This window comes from Caloenas nicobarica, chromosome 1 (assembly GCF_036013445.1).
Source record: "Caloenas nicobarica isolate bCalNic1 chromosome 1, bCalNic1.hap1, whole genome shotgun sequence".
Classification (NCBI taxonomy): Eukaryota; Metazoa; Chordata; class Aves; order Columbiformes; family Columbidae; genus Caloenas; species Caloenas nicobarica.
This window is the reverse complement of record NC_088245.1, coordinates 184,974,290-184,993,145: the sequence shown is the minus strand read 5'-3', so window position 1 is coordinate 184,993,145 and position 18,856 is coordinate 184,974,290.

The following is an 18,856-nucleotide window of genomic DNA, read 5'->3' as shown; positions in this document are numbered from 1 at the left end:
TTGATGCAGCCATTACTACTTCTAAGTACACTTCCAAATAAATTTGATGGTCTCAACTAGCATCCATCAAACTTTTTGCGAGCCTAACACCCTTTCCGCTGCAATTGTCTTCTTGAGATAACCCTTCTATACCCTTTACACTTTCAGTTGCTGGCAGCAGCTCAGTTCCTCAGGATGGGACAGGAGAGACTGTTGCAGAGGTGCACAGTTGCTCCCTGCCCTGGAACAACACAGCTGCTACTGGCAGTCAGTCAGCATAGTTTCATTTCCCTGGGTTTCTTCTCATGGTTTTAATGGCATAAAGATAAATAATAGCCTTAAATAATTCCCTTAGAACTTTTTTTCTTTTTTTCTTTTTTTTTTTCTTTTTTTTTTTTTTTTTTTGTGGGGGCCTTTAGGATGATGGCAAATCAGTGCTTCACTTTGCACACAAAGGGCATCTGCAATGTTTGGTGGGCCCCAGCCTCAGACGTTTGTTTCCATCCTCCCTGAAACCTGCTCATGTGTCCTTTCTGCGTTCTCTGGCATAGCAGAGAGTGGTGCATCCATGTCTTACAGTCAAGGCACAAAGACAGATTTAGTAAAATAAGAGAATTCAATCTAAGTTTGATTTTAAAAAAATATTCTGGCTGCTCCAAAAGATCTCTGTAGAAATCTTTCTGAGAAAAAACTACAGTGGTTTTCCTCAGGCCACTCATGGCCTATGTGAGCCAGACCATCTAGTTTGTTTTTAGTGATTTCATTTTGAAAATTTTCTCACCAGCATCATTCACAGACATGTTCATCCTTCTCAGATCATCTGAAACCATTTCAGAAGCTACTTTGTTGTTTAAGAATCATTATTTTAAATTCCATCTCACTTAAAACAAGTATTTACTTGCCAGTGGATCGAATATAAAGAAGTAGAATGAAGCTTGAAGTAGAAGAGCCACATGAAGCCCACAGTAAAGCCATATCAATTTTGTGGAAACATCTCTTTTGTTCGGAGAGATTGTTTAGTGTCCAAATAAAGGCACCTTTATTATTTTCCCTTTTGAAAGCTGCTTCTTACTGAAATACAATTCCCTCTTCTTTTCAGGAAGGTAAACACTGCAGATCACTGAGCAGTGCCATATTAAGACAAAGCGTTTGCTCTTCCCAGGGAAATGCAGAGGTAGGTGTCAGCCTGTCTGTCTGAGTTTGAAGCACTGTCTAGGGCAGCTGCCCTTCTCTCCCATTTTTTCCTTGAACCTTTTGTCAGTCAGGGGATTCATGCTGCAAGTTGACCTAAGTCTTGGAGATATGTTCCAAGTACCTAGAGCTCCAGGTCCTCTCCCTTAGCTTGGCTCCATTAGCCTCATCCATTTCCCTCTAGTTCTCCATTTGCAAATGAGAGGTGCACTGGCGAGCCCTGTACCTAGCAAGAGTTGCTGCTCTGAGGTGGTCTGAGGTGAATTTCCTTCATCCTGTACCTTGTAGCCATGCAAGTTGAACAGAAGTGTCACCAGGAGCTACGCACAGGATCACAGATGGTGCAGGCTGGAAGGGACTTAAGGAGGTCTTTAGTCCAACCTCCTTCTCAAAACATGGTCAGCATTCATTTCATACCATACATGGTTCAGCCTATTCTTAATCTTTTCCTTCACTCATTAGTCTCCAAAAAAGAACTCTTTGTTACTGTTGAGACTGGTCATCTCCTCTGCGTGAGTGTGGACAAGCATGCAGGACAGCAACAATTTCCATTCAGTATTTCCATTGCATGGGTCAGGTTTCCCACTTGTGACCTGCTGGAGAGGCTGACTTTTAAAGATATATGTTCACATCAGGGCTGTAAGAAATGTCTCAAGTTGGCCATAAAGAACTGAGACAACTGTGATAATCACTTGGTCTTGAAAATTTTGTGCTTCTCTATGATAAAACTTCTATTCTACAAGTTACTGGAGAAAAAATGCTGCAGGTTGTGTCAGATCTTTCAGTTGTTTTAGTCCCACACAGAGTGTTCAGAGGCAGATGGTAACTGTGTCTTACCAGGTATAGGTATAGATGGTAATTATTTTGAGAACATGTTGCTGATTTCATTCTGGATCCCGAATGCTTTACAAATTGTACATCTGAAGGGAAGGATTCTTGCAGATCTGGTGGGAGGAAGGAGCTTTGATTCTATATAGTCATGAACAGTTCCTAGTAAAAAAGCAGTTTTGATGTATTATGTTGTTTCTAGCAGGCAATCTATCTCTTATCATAACCCTAAGACAGCTATGTAATGAGGTCATCTTCAAGGATATGGCTCTGTCAATTCTGCAAATAACTGACGAAATCCTATGCACACTTCTGCTGTATCTCGTTCATTAGAAAGCATTCCTCCTTTGATTAACCTAAGAGGGAAGCAATATTATCTCTGGGACTATTGTACTATTTTTTTTTTTTTTTTTATTATAGGTAGTAGATAATGTTACAAAGATATTCTCAGCAAAAGAGTTATCTTTCTTCCTCTTCCCAGTAACTTTTTCAGAGAGCACAGTTAAATCCCCAACTCTACAATTTCTTGCACTGAATCATCACCAAGAGAGATTTCCAAAGGATGTTGCTTTTTGAACAACAACAAAATGCAAGAGATTCCATGTAAGACAATTCCACACCTTTTTGATCTATCAGCTTTGAAAAAGAAAACCTTCCAACAAGCAATTCACCCTTTTCTCACCACATCTGCCGAGGTTCAATGATTAAAATGATTCAAATGAAAATGCTTTATCTTTTTTGATCCAGAACCAGCTCCATTTCAAGGGCTCACGTGCTCCCTTTTGTGGTATCTTCTTGGGTTTTCACTGACGTTGATCACCTACTGAATTATACCAGAGGACAAATACAGTGATTTTGTGATTGTGTGGGTGGGTAAATCCTCTCTGAAGCCGATTGCAGCTGTTGACTCTGAATATCACCCCATGAGTTCACCTTGCTCTGCAGAACAGCTCTTCTGAGTTTACCTTTAACTGATGTCCTGTCACTCTGGCCAGGTCCTTTCTGCTTCTGGAAAGATGACATCATAACAGTACTGTTGCAGCAAAGCCACAGTAGTCTTATGGCACTTTTTGAGATGCTGGAAATGGCAATCAAGATGTTTTGGGCAAAGCCACATAGGTATGAGCTCCCACTGTGATCTCAGGTACGCACAGTATCTCTTGTAACTTTAGCGAAGCATTGCATCTGTGTGCTTCTATGCTACTGAGAGATTTTAGAAAGCAACTCTTCAGGGTGTGTACGTTAATACTAATTCATATTTTTTCACATCTGTGCTTTGTAGATGTTTTTATGCTTGTAGGTGGCTATGTTTCTTCCCTCAGTCATTTGTCCCAGGCACAGCACAGCAGCTCAGACACCCCTTGTTCTGCCATCTTTGACCATTTGAGAACTCTCCTCATTTTCTACTTGTTGCACAACCCCCTCACCCTTTTGCACAAAAGCCCTTCAACAATTTCCCCTGAGGAACTCTGCAGGTCTCTTTACTGGTTCCTAATATTTTCTGCTTTGAAATATCCCCTGTGCCTCTGTCCACTTGTGCATCCTCCCTGGCTTGCTGGCTGAAGGACACGTCACCAGCACTGCTCTCTCAGGTGCCCCCAAGAAAGTCCCCATGCTCCTCTCAGGGACCCTCCAGCAGGATCCAAACCTTCCCTGAGAAAAATCCAGACTGTCTCTGCCTAGTCAGGGCTCAGCAGCATGTCCTGCCCATGTCCCTCTGCTCCTCCTTTCTCTGTACATTACTCTCAGTTGTCCTGCTTCATTTAACTGAAGATATTATTCTAATATATGCAATGCTGTTGAGGTCTTATTGTATTATACTTCATTACTGATGCTTCGTGGTATGTAATGGAGAGAACAAGGGTCAGAGAGATGAGAGCAGTGCTGGGAGGATGGGGTTGCTTTCTTACTTATCTGGTCTGGGAAGCCAGTAGACCAGTGCAAGTGGAGAAAGCCAAAAGCAAGAAGAACTAGGCACAGCCGTGGTTAACTTGCTAGCTGGGCACAGGCTGGGCTCCTGTGCTCGATGCAAATGGAGCTGGGACATAATTAACAGTAGAGTTCTGACCTTGTACCATTATATGCATCAAGCACACATATAATGTCTTTATGTAATAAATTAATGAGAGAAAAGGCATCACTTTTCTCTTTGCACAATAGCATGTGCTTAGCGCTATTAAGAACAAGCATTTTTATATATATGAAATTCTTCAGAAGGAAACTTCCTGCAGAAATTCACAATATTGCAATGACTGGAGAAAGACAGAGTGTTTCAGAGCTGATCTGCATTGCTAACAAGTGACCTTGTTTGTTAGCTGGTTTAATAAGACTGACAAATAACAGGATTTTGTGCAACTTCCCTACTGATAAATGCATGGGAAAAATGTCAGTGTTTGATGTGTTGTGGCAAAATATATTCATCTTCTTCATAAGCCTTGAGCTGCCAGTCTTTTTCATGCACAGCTTGCAAGCATAGATTTGATTAAGTGATCCAAAAGGCTCAAGCCATTGCATTAGTTTCTTTTTAATGAACTTTACTGAAGTTCGTCTGCTCAGGAATAAACACAAATAATCAAACTGCCTTTCAAAAAGTGTGAATGGCTAGGGACAAACAAGTGATGTCAGGCTACAAGAATAAAAGCAAAGTATGGAAAGATGAGATTTGTCACACACACTGTAACCAGCCTCCTTGGATAGGGCCTCTTCAGCTTTCATTGTGAAGAGTTTTATTCTAACCAGTGACTGTCATTTTTCTACATTTAGTCTCATTTTTCCCCCCTCCTTTTTTTTTTTTTTCTTCCTGAGAACAGAACACTCAGAAAGCACATTTATTTTCTATTTAAAGTTTTTGCATGTTCCTGCCAGTGAGATTCTGTTAAAAGTGAACTGAAGATTCCTGTGAAAGTTCAAAACTTCATCACTTACCTCATGTGGATGTCCTTGTAGGATTCCCAGCTCCATTACACAAGGTGCTATGTAAAACTGAAACCCCCCCCCCAAACCTATAACTAGCTGGTGAAGCAGTCTGGCTTTTGGGTACTTCGTGCACATATTCCCTTATTTGTAATTACATTCCTCTGAATGGGCACTTTCTTCTCCCCTCCTCATGGGTAACTTCTGGATGTTTAACAGTATCTCAAGGTGGGTAGAGGAACAGAGGCAGGAATAGACTTTTCAGGCTTGTGCAGAGACACTCTGCTCTCTGTGTGCCAAACAGAGATGATACCAAAATACTCTTGCAAATGGATGGGAAAAGCCCCAAAGGTCAAGCAATATTTTAATTTGAGAATCTCCGAGTGGATATTACCTCTGCCTGATGTCAGTGCTGGGTAAAAGGTGGACAAGCAGAGTCCTCTTCCTCTGAGGACCTTGGAAAACACCTGCCTCATTCTCTGTGCTCTAGGTAGGGAGTTCTGGTACTTATTTTAGGGGGCTAGTTCACGCATCTACAATCTGGATGTGAAATGGATCCCTCCACTGCTTTTGTACTTATAGCAAAGAGCAGTAGGAATGAACCATCTCAGTCATATCCTGGCAATTTGAAATCTGCCTCTAACTGCCAGGCAGTCTTGTTGCTATTTTGAAGCAGGTCAGATCCTCCTGAAAGCATTTACATGGCACCAGTTGTTAGGGAATTCAGCAGGCAAAGGCTCAAGGAAAGCACTGTGATATTTCAAATACTGTAGGGGATTTTGTCTCATGTCAAATATAAAATACACAGCTGCTTAAACAAGCTGATAGTTCCTTGATCTAATATGTGACTAATTTTTGTAAACCATGTATTATATGAGTCTGTGCTTTGATTTAATTTCTGTGCCTCATTAAGGATTTCAGATTTCAGTCCTAGTAAGAACTGTTTGTTATTCTTTGAACTGATGTAAGAAAATATTCAGCTCTTGCTGAGGAATTAGGAAAGAAAATAAACCACTTTGCTGTTTTCCCAGTTTAAATAGATATTTAATTAAAATGACATGCCTTGGGCAAAAACTAATTAATACATCATCTCTCTATAACTAAAATTAATGGAAGGCTTATGACTGCCGAGCTGCAGAAGGAACTGAAAATTTCTTTCCTGTTGTCTCACACATTTTTCATCTGACAACCCATCATTATTTTCTCGTTGGAAAAAGGAAGCTTTTTTCTGATCATTCAATTTTAATATGTACTGATGGATAATTCCCTGCTAGCTCCTCTGCTCTACCAACCTTTCCATTTTGGTCATTTCCATTATGACTTGTAGCCTGAGCAAATGCTATGGTAAGGCTTTGCAGTGGAGGTAGTAAAGGCGCAGTTCAGCCAGCGCTTTCTCACACAAATAATTTTCCTTGTGGAAGCCTCCCCTGCGGGTGTGCTGACCAGTGTATGGGATGTGCTGCCTCCTGCCCTCCTTGGGTTGAGGCTTTCCTGAGGAGCGCAGTGCATGAAGCTGCTGGGAACTATAGGATCTCTCAGTGAGTTCACGTACATTGTCAGGAGAGCTGTTATGCCCTCTCCCTAGGATGTGCTTATAATAATCCGAGAGGGCAGGAAGAAGTGTATGTCCTTCTGGCAAACATGGTGGCTATCTCATGATGAGGTAAATGAACATGGACATCTTTACTCCCCCAGTCACAAACCCTTGTCTCTTCCCCCTGTGACGCTGGAACCAGTACCACCTGGTTAGTAATTAAGATGGTCAGACCCCACCTGGAGTACTATGTCCAGCTCTGGAGCCCTTAGTACACGAGAGGACCCGCTGGAGAGGAGCCAGAAGAGGCCACAAAAATGATCAGAGGGCTGGAACAGCTCTGCCGTGAGGACAGGCTGAGAGAGTTGGGGCTGTTCAGCCTGGAGAAGAGAAGGCTCCAGGGGGACCTTATTGTGGCCTTTCAGTACTTAAAAGATGGGGACACACTATAAGAAAGATGGAGACAGACTTTTTAGCAGGACCTGTTGTGACAGGACAAGGGGTAATGGTTTCAAACTAAAGGAGGGGAGATTCAGGTTAGACATGAGGAAAAAATTTTTTACAATAAGGGTCGCGAAACACTGGCCCAGGTTGCCCAGAGAGGTGGTAGATGCCCCATCCCTGGAGACATTCCAGGCCAGGCTGGACGGGGCTCTGAGCAACCTGATCTAGTTGAAAATGTCCCTGCTCATTGCAGGGGGGTTGGACTAGATAAGCCTTGAAGGTCCTTTCCAACCCAAACTATTCTATGATTCTATGGCAGATGGTGTCACACTGTCACAACTTCATGAGGTAATGCAGTAACTATTAACACAGCTGTACAGGATGTGGTGATGTTGTGGGCGAACCCTTTTTCCTGTGGGATAAACTTAGTCTAGACTTGCCCTTCCTTGCATGCCTTCTTGAAAGAAACTTTGAGAGCTTCACCACCAGCATACCCGACTCTGTCTTCTCCGTCCTCTTCCTCCTAACTCCTGTTTGTTGTTACCATTGATATGACCAACCTTTCCACCATTCTTCCCTTGTTTCTGTGTGGAGTGAGCTCACCTGTTTACAATAGTGAGAGCACTTTCTAGTTGCAGCTTCTTTGGTGCAATCTACTGCTGTATGTATCAAAACCCACCTATTTATTGAAGTGACGTGTTGTCTTCTGCAGCATTGCTGCTCGGTCCCTCAGATGCTTTGTTTCACCTTCTACTCCTTGAAGCGGTCTGTAGACTCCTCAGGCTGGTGATCTTTTCCATCTGATATAATTTTTACAGGTTGTAGAGAAACAGGAGCTGATGGTGTTGACACAAGCCCAAGACCTGCCAGGATGACACTATCCCCACAGAGTGGCCAGATGTCGATGAAGGATAATTGAACTAGATTCATTGTGTGCTGGTGCTCTGTAAGGATCCTGCCTAAATGCATGTCTGTAATGCCATAGCAGGAAGTCTTTGCATGAGATGGACGGGATAGGAAGATGAGAAAAGCAGGACATGAATGAGAAAAAAACGGAGAAGCTGACTCGTCTTCCAGTATGAAGAGGTCATGCTTGGGAGTGAATGACAGTGAGAGGAGAGGACACCAGTCCCTGGTACTGTGCATGAGGAGAGTCGTTGGTTTCAGCAAGGTGGCAGAAATGTTGGGGAAAATTCTGGGAGGTTTGTCCCCTGTCTTGGACCTCATGGGATGACAGAAAAAGCTGAATTTCTCTGAACTTTGATGCTCCACATGTAGGTGCCTTATTCATTTCATGTATGAAAAAGACTCTTACGGGGATCAGTTCTAGGATTTCTGGACATTAGGGGCAATGGCTGTGGATAAACTTTCCTCACCTCTCAACATTGCATTGTGCACCTCTACCTGTAACTCATATTCCTTCTCTACATTGGTTCTTTGGTTCTTTATGAAAGAAGGATGTGTTTTCCATAGTGCACATGTCCAGAAATTGCTCCAAAGAGGGGTGTCCAGGCCAAGACACTAAGCAAAAGGAAGGAGGATGGGAGGAGAGAGGCAAGTCTGAGGACACAGGAAATTGAGAGGCAGCTGGTGACAGAAATAAATGTCAGAAAGGAAGGGAGGGAAAGAGGGAGAGGGAAAGAAGGGAGAAGGGCTTACAATCAAAACCAACATTAGAAACAGGAAGTAGGGTTGTAAGAAATATTAAACATAAATATGCTGAGGGCTATTGTAGCTTTTCTTATTATCACATTTCTATTTCACACTGACAACGATACTTTGTAGTGAATTTGTTGGATCATTTCCAGACAATAGTTCCTAATCTGTCGGTGGAGCTTTTATGAAAGCTTGTGCTATTTCTGTGAAGATCTGGATTGACCTCTAAAGAACCCTATGCCTTTCCATTAGCCACCTAATTAAGGAGACTTAAGTTGGTTAGCAATGCTCCTTATTAAAGAAGGAAAATAAGGTTGAAGTTGGTAATCCCATGATTTAGGATTTAGGATATTTTGTAACCGGAATGAAGCATCGCTTATGGGTTGCTCTGCAAGCATCAGGTTGGGTGTTTCAGGCAATTTTGTTCACTGGATGCTGTAAACCATCATTACATTCTCCTCCTGGAAGTGGTGTAATTTGAAATGAAATTTAGCTTTACTGCCCTGCAGGGCAACTGGAGTACCTTAGGCAATGTGGGACTTTGGGAAGTTTAATATTAGTTTCACAGTTCTTTCCTGGCTCCCTCGGCAGTCAAAGCAGGGTGCTCTTGAGCTCTGGCTTCTGTGGCATGCCAACTTTTTATGGTAAAATTTTATACATGTGTAACATTTCTTAGTTCCTGGATCCTAGAATGGGTGTGAAACTTTCAGCATATGGAGAAGCAGAATTATTAGCACAGCGAAAGTGAGAGAAAGATTTCAGGATTAGGCAGCGGATGAAGTGAATACTGATGAGCTCCAGGGCTGGGTTTCTGCAGTGCATAAGGCTATAGACATATGGATGGGGATGTGGGCATAGCAATTGTCTTTGCTGTCACCTTCATCCTTCTTCCAGGATCACAGATGTGCTATCCTAACCCATTGCGGAGAGGCATGAGGTACTTCATACCCACGGTAATAGATAAATCTAGCTTCAGAAAGTGCTAATGAAGAGCCTAACTATTTCTTCTTAGAGGTGTGATCGGGCAGGCAGCAAACTAGAAATGGTCTGAGAAAAGCCAGCAGCAGGGAGGTGGAGAAGAGGAGGTGAGTGCAGTGTGAGAAATGTAAGTGGGAGCATGTGGAAAGCCAGAGCAGGGAGAGGAGAAAGATGGTGTCTTCAGCATCCCAGGGAGAAGGGGTTTCTCTGGCCCTGCAAGCTGCGTGCAGATGGGTCGGGGGAAGTCAGAATCCCACAGGCAGAGATGTCTTGCACTGTACTGAGCTCTCTTGTGGGTATTGTGCTGTGGATCTGCCTCCAACACCCTCATGAAACAGCCCCTGAGTTTATCTAGCACCCTATGGCAGAAGTAGGTTAGGACACTGAAAAAGACTTTTTTTTTTTTCCCCAAAGATAATGTTCAAGCTGCATTTATCAATGTTCATAACTGTATTTCCACTACAGCATCAAACCATCCCTCTCCCTGACCCACCACACAGCATGAACACACATTTCTCAGTTTGCAGCAGTTTGAGCTGTGTTCCTCAGTATTTGGCTAGTAATATATAGCATGCCAGGAAGAAGGAAACATACAACTACTTTAAAAACAAGATGCTGCCATTCACAGCAGACTCTGTCCTGAATGCTGTGTTATGTGTTGCAGCATATAAAATTGCTAGAAAAACGCTGCTTTTACTACTAGATGCAGTATTGAAAACGGAGGCACAGCTGGCACATGGTCCCAGAGTCCCTTACTGACCAACACACCTGAGTCAAGAGGCACAATTTAACATTACCAAAGGTCTTTACAGTAGGTTCTCTCCAGTCTGCTTGGGATGGGGCATAAGCTCTGCAGCTGCAAATAAGCCTTTGTGTCATTATGTGTGGTCATGACCATGGCTCTGGTCAGACGAGGATACCGTGACTTCAGCAAGTTGTGAAGTTTTCTGACATGCGTGAAAGAGCTAATGACCAGTAAAGACAGGAGTCAGCTCACCCGCTTTTACCTGAGAGTCAGGCATTTGCATCACACCAGCTCTCAGCTTCCTCCATAATCCATGGCAGAGATAAGGAGTTCCAGAGAGAAGTCATCCCACCTGCCTTGGGATATGAGACAAGGAATTGCTGTCTACATAAATGTAGATGATTGGTTTATACTCAACACCTACTTTCCAGGTGGATAAAGATACAGGGAAATGATCTCCACCCACTTTACTTTTGTGTTTGCAGACTGTCCATAGCTGGACTGACCTTTATAAATTCCTTGTTAAGTGTTCAGATCTTTTTCCAGTTTCCCTAAAAAGGTTCCAAACGGTAGCTATTAGCAAAATCTTACTTCTTTGGAGGACTTCTTTGAGGCTTTCTACTTCTACCATGTTTTGGCTTCCTGTATTGTTTAATACATAAAGTCAAGCAGATGTAATAGCAAGCATCGCTTGAGATACATCAACTGAAGCGAACCCTGTTTAATCACTGGGCAAGTTTGTGTCAGTCACTGTGTGACTTTCTTACTCAATACAAATGCAACTTTCTTCACAACCGCATGACCTGGACTGTCCTGCACGTGACTGTATCCCTCAGGGCAACAGGGTTTGGATGTGAGGGCTGTTGGTACCTGGACGAGTGCAGCTGATGCTGCAGCTAGAAGAACGTACACCACTGTGGTGCTGTGCTCTGTCTCTATGGGATTCAGTCATCGCTGTGTTTGGGATTGCTGTTCCTTGACAGGCAAGAGGAAACATGAGCTGCTGGCATTTTTTCTCCTCTGAATCCTGCTGGCTGCAGTCAGTGTGGTGGAAATCTTTCCAGTGTCTTTGTCACTTAAGGTGCTGCCTGATCCCAAGGGGCTGGGGCAGGCGATTCCTTAGATTCAAATGCATAAGCATGAATTCCCCAGTGAAATTAAATTAATAAAGGTGAGCATGGCTGATTTCTGGTGAGCTTGTTCCCCACTTTCCAGTCTTGTCTGGGCTGCAGACACAGCCATGGTGCTACAAACAAATTCTGTGAAACCAGCTGGTTCCTAGTTCCAGATATCCAGACATAGGGAATGTATTTACATAAGCAATCAAAAAAAAAAAAAAAGGATTTCCAGAAGCCAATTTCTGTGGGGCTCTCATACTCAAAACACACATCCTTACTCAGGACTTCCAACCAGGAAAGGATTTCTCAGCTTTTAATGGCAATTGCAGAAGGAAGGACTCCTTTTTGCCTAGCTGCTCTGTGATGTAGAAAACAAGCAATTTGGCTTTATGTTGCCTATCAGAGGACTTTGAATCTATTCCTAATATTGAGTCAGTAACAAATCTTTGTAGTTCGCTATCAGAGCACAGAAAGAATGCAAAGTGCAGCAAGGCTTCAGCCATGTAGGCTTTGAGCTCTACGTGGCTGAAGGCTCCAGCAGCTCAGGAGTCTGGCTTTCATGCAAGGGGTGAAGTCATCTGACAGACTTCACACAGGAGAGAGCCTTTTCCATCCTTGTTTGCTCAGTGCTCACAGGATTTTTTTGATCATCAAGTTGTGCTCTTCAGTACTATCAGAGAAATGAGCACTTGGATAATAACAGAGGGGTTGCTACTCATCTATACAGAAAGGAAGCTTTCAAGATCTTTTTGGCATATGAATAATCTGGTGCCTTTTCTGTTCAGATTGTCACTGGTTGCAATTTAAGAGGTGTACCATGGTCCGTGCTGTGAAGAGGAATGGGCACCAATGCTTACTTGTGCTTATAGATGTTCAAAGATGTCCCCTTCCTCCCCCTCCCTGACTTCCAGCTTCTCCAGAAAATCAGTGGTAGGAAAGGACAACAGATCACTTATGAAGACATGAGACAAACACAACTGAAGGCACTCTAAGAAGATTTAAAGGTATTTGGTTTATATTCCACCTCCATACGTTAATAACCAGTGCTGGAGCATTGGCTTTGCCAGCGCTTTGATGGGAAAAGAATTGTATGACACTGGTGCCCTGAAACACTATGAAAAAATTTAACCATCCCAGACAGTGCCAGAAGCAGAGGGCTATAACAGAGGTGGCACTTTGTTTACAGTGTTATATTATTTCATAGACAACCCAATCTCATTTGTTTATGGTAGTGGTACCACCCATCAGCCAGGCTTTAGCTTTTTCCTAACCCTGGGTCTAAGCTGCCTGATGAAATGACTGCTGGATGGTAGGTAACTGGGTATTTTGGCAGGATCTCTGCTACCCCATATTAATATTCTGGAGGAACACGTTACAATTTGGAACATCTCCTCTGCAAACTGATATTTAGCAAAATTACTATGTTCTGTATCCATACACAGCAACCCCTTTGGTGGTGTTACAAGAGACACCATGTTCAAGGCTGAGCCATCACAGAGTGGACTGTGTTTCCATGTGCTGAAATGTCTAGAAGTGTCTTTTATTCTGCTTTTGTACTGCTGAGAAGAAGGACGAAAGTGATATAAATCCTTCTTCCTTTCAGATACAGGCTTGGTACTTGCTGCTGCGTAAATACTTACTCCTAGGTTTTGCCCAGGGAAAGCACCGGGTGATTACACCTCTGAGGTGGTGCTTTCATACCTTTCCAGAGAAACGTGCACCCCGTCGAAGTGTGGCTGACATAACACCTGGCTGGAAGTTACACACCTGAGCACCTACATTTGTTTCTTTTTTTGCTTGGACCCAAAGCAGGGTCTGATCCCTAGAGCTGCGTTTCCCAGCCGGGGAGCTGCATACGGCTGGAAGCAGTGGTGTTGCTGTTCACAGTCACCGAGCACAGGGTATGTTCTCATGTGCTTCTCCACCACTGTTTGCAGCCTGATGCTGGTTTTCGTAGCTGACAGTTTACTTTTTTCGTGAAAAACACCTTTTGCTGATGACCCTTTGTTCCTGAAAGTGTGTCTTTATTCCTGCAGAACTCCTAATAGAGAAATGCTTTCCTGGCTAAGTGTAGTGAATGTCAGTAATTACTTTCTTTCAGTTTACCGCAGTTCTCAGGATTAAGATTAATAAAACACTGACTCTCAGCAACAAAGCTTGAATAAAGGATGAGTACTTCAAGTTCAGCCTGCTGTATTGATTAGATAGCTCCATTTATTTCCCCCTGTTCAATGAAATAGTTTGAGGCTGTTGCATAGCATAGGCAACTAATATCAGCCGTGCTTGAGATGAAGGGGTTTTGACTCAAATGCCATTGAGAATAAATTTAAAGTGTTGTTATCTAGACATCACAGAAGGGAATAACATCTAGAGTGTAAGCCCTAAAGTAATACAGACAGATAGCTGCCGGACACGGAGCAAAGAAGGAGGGCTGGCTCTCTAATGAAACACATCAGCCTTGTGTTTGGCCCAGCCCCATGGAGCCAGGCGGTTTGAAAGCGGGAGGAAAATGCAGGTGACAAGATTGCTAAAGCCACCAGAAGTGAGAAGCAGATAGTGATGCCAAGGTGGACGTGAGGCAGAGCCTCTGACTGGATGAAAGAAATGGGTGCTGCAAAGCAATTAGAAGCTCATTAAGGAGCAAGTGAGGACAGGACAGTGGAGAAGATGACTCAGCAATACATGGTGCTGGAAATAGCACGAGGATCTCACCTCCCATGCAGTGACACTTTTTAATTGGCACAAACTGAGACTCTTCCTGGTTGTTTCTCCTGCTGTAAAAATTTCAGCAGTAATTGAAAATGTGTGTTTACCATCTTACCCATTTCTATCTCAGGGATTAGGAGCAGCCGAAGTTGTTCCTCTGCTTCTCTGACCTTCTGTGACTTTCACACTTTTATTTAAAAAGGTTGTCTATTTTCCAAATCTCAGTAGCGTCCACATTCAGCAGACATGAAATGCACACCATGCAAGATTTATATACACACACTCTCTATTATCTCATGTCATCAAGCCACAAGTAAAACAGCTTAGGTGAAAGTGTGCAGATACAAAGCATGACTTTATGCAGAATGACTGTTAAAATGTCCCTTGCTCTATGGTGTAGTTCAAAGTGATTGTTAAAAACCTGGCATGAAGAGGTTTGCTGACATTTCTGTAAAAGACCATTCTGCCAACTGTGGGGTAGATAGCATTTTATTCCAAGTTTACTCGCTGAATAAATAGCATAAATTGCTCTGTCCTGCCAAAGATTCATCTTTGAGCACTACATTTAATAAAGAATCCTAATCTCATACCATCTTTTTTTTTTTTACCGTATCCAAAACTGTTTTTCAGGTGTGCTGAGGCCGTAGGTTATTCCTTGGGGTCTTGCAAGGGAAAAGCAGAAACACCATGGCACAGCATATACCATACTGAAACCATGTAGAACAGTCCATCAGCTTCCTTAAGGAGAGGAGCAGAGGAGTGAAGGAAACATTTTAACACAAACGGATAATCAGTATTTCATGCTTTTACCCAAAGTTTATCAGGATTTTTTGGTGCGGACAGCTATATTTGTCTAAATGCATGTAAATATGTAGATGGGAAAAGTTTTCATAATGCAAAAGCGTTTTTTTTTTTTTCTTTTTTTAAACAGCAATAGTGCCTACTTCCTTATAGGAGTGGATAATTTGGCTTATTCTTTCAGTCTTCATTTAAAGTAAGGTTTGAGAAAACAGAACATAATACATTTAGAGCTCAAGGGGTGCAGTAAGAGCCCTCTGATTTTGGCCAACCATGGTCTTTTCTTACCCCTGGGGAAGTGCAGAGCAAGTGGGTGCTGCTGAAGATGGCATCCAGAAGAATGAGGGAAAGGTTTTGGTTATCCTGAAGTGATTAATTACCATCAATCCACTGAACTGGGGTTTTTTGCATCACAAAATAATTGTGAGCTACGTAATCAGAAGAAATTCTGAACTGTCAGTGTTAGGAGCAGGTGGGAAAGCTGCGTCTCATGCAGAATTTGTTTGATGACACAAATGGTGGTGGTTGCTGTCAATCCGCTATCCTCTATTCCTTGTACGTCCAGTGGGAAAGCAAATAACTGACTCACTTCCCATCTGATATTTTGGCAGAGTTGTAGGAGAAAAAAGAAGCAGAACTGCATTTGAAACTTTTTGCTTTTGAAATCTTGTGTGTCTCTGCCAGCATTTGCAGCCAAAGGTATAGCTGAAGGCAGGGAGGGGAGAGGGACCTATGAACTTTCCCTTTCTCATTATCTTATCTGGCGTTTCCCACACCACAGCATTTTTAGTTTAAGGTTTTAAGTGACAGATTAAAATCACTCAGGCACATTAGGAAAGAAACAGCATGCATAAAAGACTTTTCCAAAGCTGCCGGTCCACTGTTTTAAGGGTCCACAGAAGTGAGAAACTTCCCAAGGTGAGAAAGGGCTGATGCAGGACCCATCAGGTATGTGCTCTTGCTAACACGTGCAGCCTGTCAGCTCTCTCTCTGCCTCCCAGATACTGCTGGTGCTTTTTCAAGCTGAATGACAGATGATGTCTGAAAGGAGGGGGATGAGCTGTGTCACATTTCTCTCAGTGCTGCCTGTGCACATAACTGAACGCCTTTCTCTTTGCCATATGACAGTTGTGCCAAAGCCTGCTGGGCATTGCACCGTATGAGGGTTTAGAGCAGGATAAAAGAGAAAAGACAGAGAAGATGAAGAAGATGAGGGAATTGTATCAGTTTAACAGGAGTGCAAATCACCAGCTGACAAGATGGTGCTTTCTACCATAACCCAAGCATCCCAGCAAAGAGTTATTAAAAATGACTGACACCAGACATGAGGGTCATATATCATGTTGTTTCCTGTCTCATTAAATGCTGCAGCATCTGTATTGTTACATTATTGTGAAAAATTTGAGAGGAAAGTGCTTTGTTTCCTCAGAAAGTTTATGTCTGAGCTTGGTCTCTAATTTTTCTAGAAAAAAAAAAGTACAGCAGGAAAGCAACATGGATGAAATATGAGTTTTAACAAAAAGAATTGAAACTAGAGGTTAACCGGGTTGGAAAAGATTTCATAACAGTCCCACTTTATATATTGCATGTTATCCCTCTCCAGACAGGTCTAGCACAAATAGTTGCAAGTTGTTACAGTTGTTCAATGTTGTCTTTGTCCCAGACAAAGAATAAGCACCTCTTTTTAGAATAAGAACCTCTTTTGATGTATCTGATCCACCAAAAAGCCATAGTTGAAATACAGGTGCAATCCTGTCAGTGGCTTCAGTGAGAGCAGCACTAAAGCAAAGCTCTGAAATGGCCAGTCAATAAGCAGGACAGATATTTACCACCCAGCTCTGTAGAGTGTCCCGGTGCTCATCCATCCTTATTGCATTACTGAGAAAGTATAATACTTTTTCTGGTTTAGATTTCAACAGTGCTGTTGAACTATTTTTTTGTGCTCCAAAATAAATGCCTTGGCTATAATGGTCAAAGCAGAAATCAACCTTCACTTATTATCCTGTTCCAATTTGCTTTCTCTTATATTGAAACCTCATAGAAAGCATTTAGAAGTGCCCCTTACCTATGGGGGCTTTGGGAAGAAGGAGGGACTACCTCTATTAATTGACACAGAAGAGCCTGAAGTATCACAGCATCCTCCCTGTCAAATGAAACTTGAGAAGTGTGCATAATATAAAAGCAGGCTGACATTGTCAAGGCCTGTGTTCAGATGAATGAAGAAAAGCTGGTTTTGACTAAATTTTGCTCCTCTAGGGAGTCAAGGTATCAAAACTACACGTTTTGTACAAGTTGAAGGAATGACATCTATGAGTTCTCTATACGTGTGGATGGAGAAATAGTGAACAGAAAACAGTAGGCCGAGGAAAGGCAGTGCATGAGCAGAGAAGTAGAGCATACAAATCTCCCAAGGACCTATAAGCTCTGGAGACTTGTGGTCCTGTGGGATTTGCAAGACCTGGCAAACTCAGGACGCCAAGAGTTGGTCAAATGTGTACAAGGCCACCAGTACAATTCCAGTTCAGAGTTTGGACCACATCCAAGAAGACAGTGGCTGCTATATGCAGAATACAGGATTGCACATACATCTCTGAGGAAGGAAAGAACCCCTGGGGATTTCTGAATACCTACCTGGCATATCAAGATGGCCATCAGTTTCTTAGTCAACCACTCAGGTGAGCCTCCCAAATGGTGCTCCAAATGAGCTGCTATGAATGATTGTGTGTGTGTGTGTGTGTGTATTTACGAATGAGTGAAGTGTGTGAAGAAACAGAGAATTTACTGAATTAACAGGTAGTTGCTATTAACAACACCTTGACTAATGAAAGGGTTTTAGTAAATATCAGTTATGATCTGTGTCTCCTCCTGACTTGATCCCCTATAAGAGAAAAGATAATTTACAGCAAGTAGACAAACTTCTTGGTTGCACTGTGACAGCAGGAATGATACCTTCTGCCCAAGACCAGACATGCACTTTGGCTCTGTCCTGACTCCATATCAAGATGGGAGCCAGGTGCTCATGAGTCCATGCTGTTGTGTGAATAGCCTGAGAAGATATGACCAAGGGATGAGAAAACATCAGAGCATAAGTCAAAAGTCCACAGGAAGACTTAAATTTTATGTATTGTATAAACTACAGCAACTTTCCTTCTGCAGCTAGAGTGGGCAGTGAGATTTCTTCCTAATGCAGTCGGGTGTATACTCGTGCATGTGCTTATTGCTCCCCGTCCCAGAAGCATGTCTTATAAGGTCCTTGATAGTTTCCTTCTATGATAGGCTACTTCTTCAAAGTGTGCTTTGAGGGAAGCATCATCTTTGAGAAGTGTGATTCACCCAGCCCTCAGCAAAAAAAGGTCTATAATGATTTATATATTTGTAAAGGTGTTATAATTTGATATAGAAAGCAGTCAGGTATGATTACAAGCAGTGTGGGGTAGCCAACAGGGCTGACTTCGTCAAACTCGTGTATGTAAAGGAAGCTGGTTTTTGTTTTTTTGTGGTTTTTTTCGTGTGTGGTTTTTTTGTGTGTGTGTGGGGGGGGGTTTGTGTGGTTTTTTTTCCTTTTTTCTTTTTTTTCTTTTCTGCAATGTAGACCACAACATGGAGATTCATGAGTACTAGGGGCTTTGTCTGAGCTCAGATCACAGCTGATGTGAGAGGAACAACAATTCTCACTAGCTGCTGGAAAAGTTGCAGCTTGTAGTAAAGGACAGAAAAAAATCTAATCTGAACAAAAAGAATCAAAATTTTCAAGCTTTTAGTTTTGAACTCTATTTATTTTAATTTTTATTTTTAATGGTCTGAATGTTAAACAGATAATTACTTTATTACTGTTAATGTTCAACAAAATATGAATCATCCTTTTTATAGGATGACACTTCAAGCTACAATAAAATGCAATGTCTCTTCATTCCATTGAAATATATACATTTCTATTTCTTTGTAAGCATATTTTATATATATATA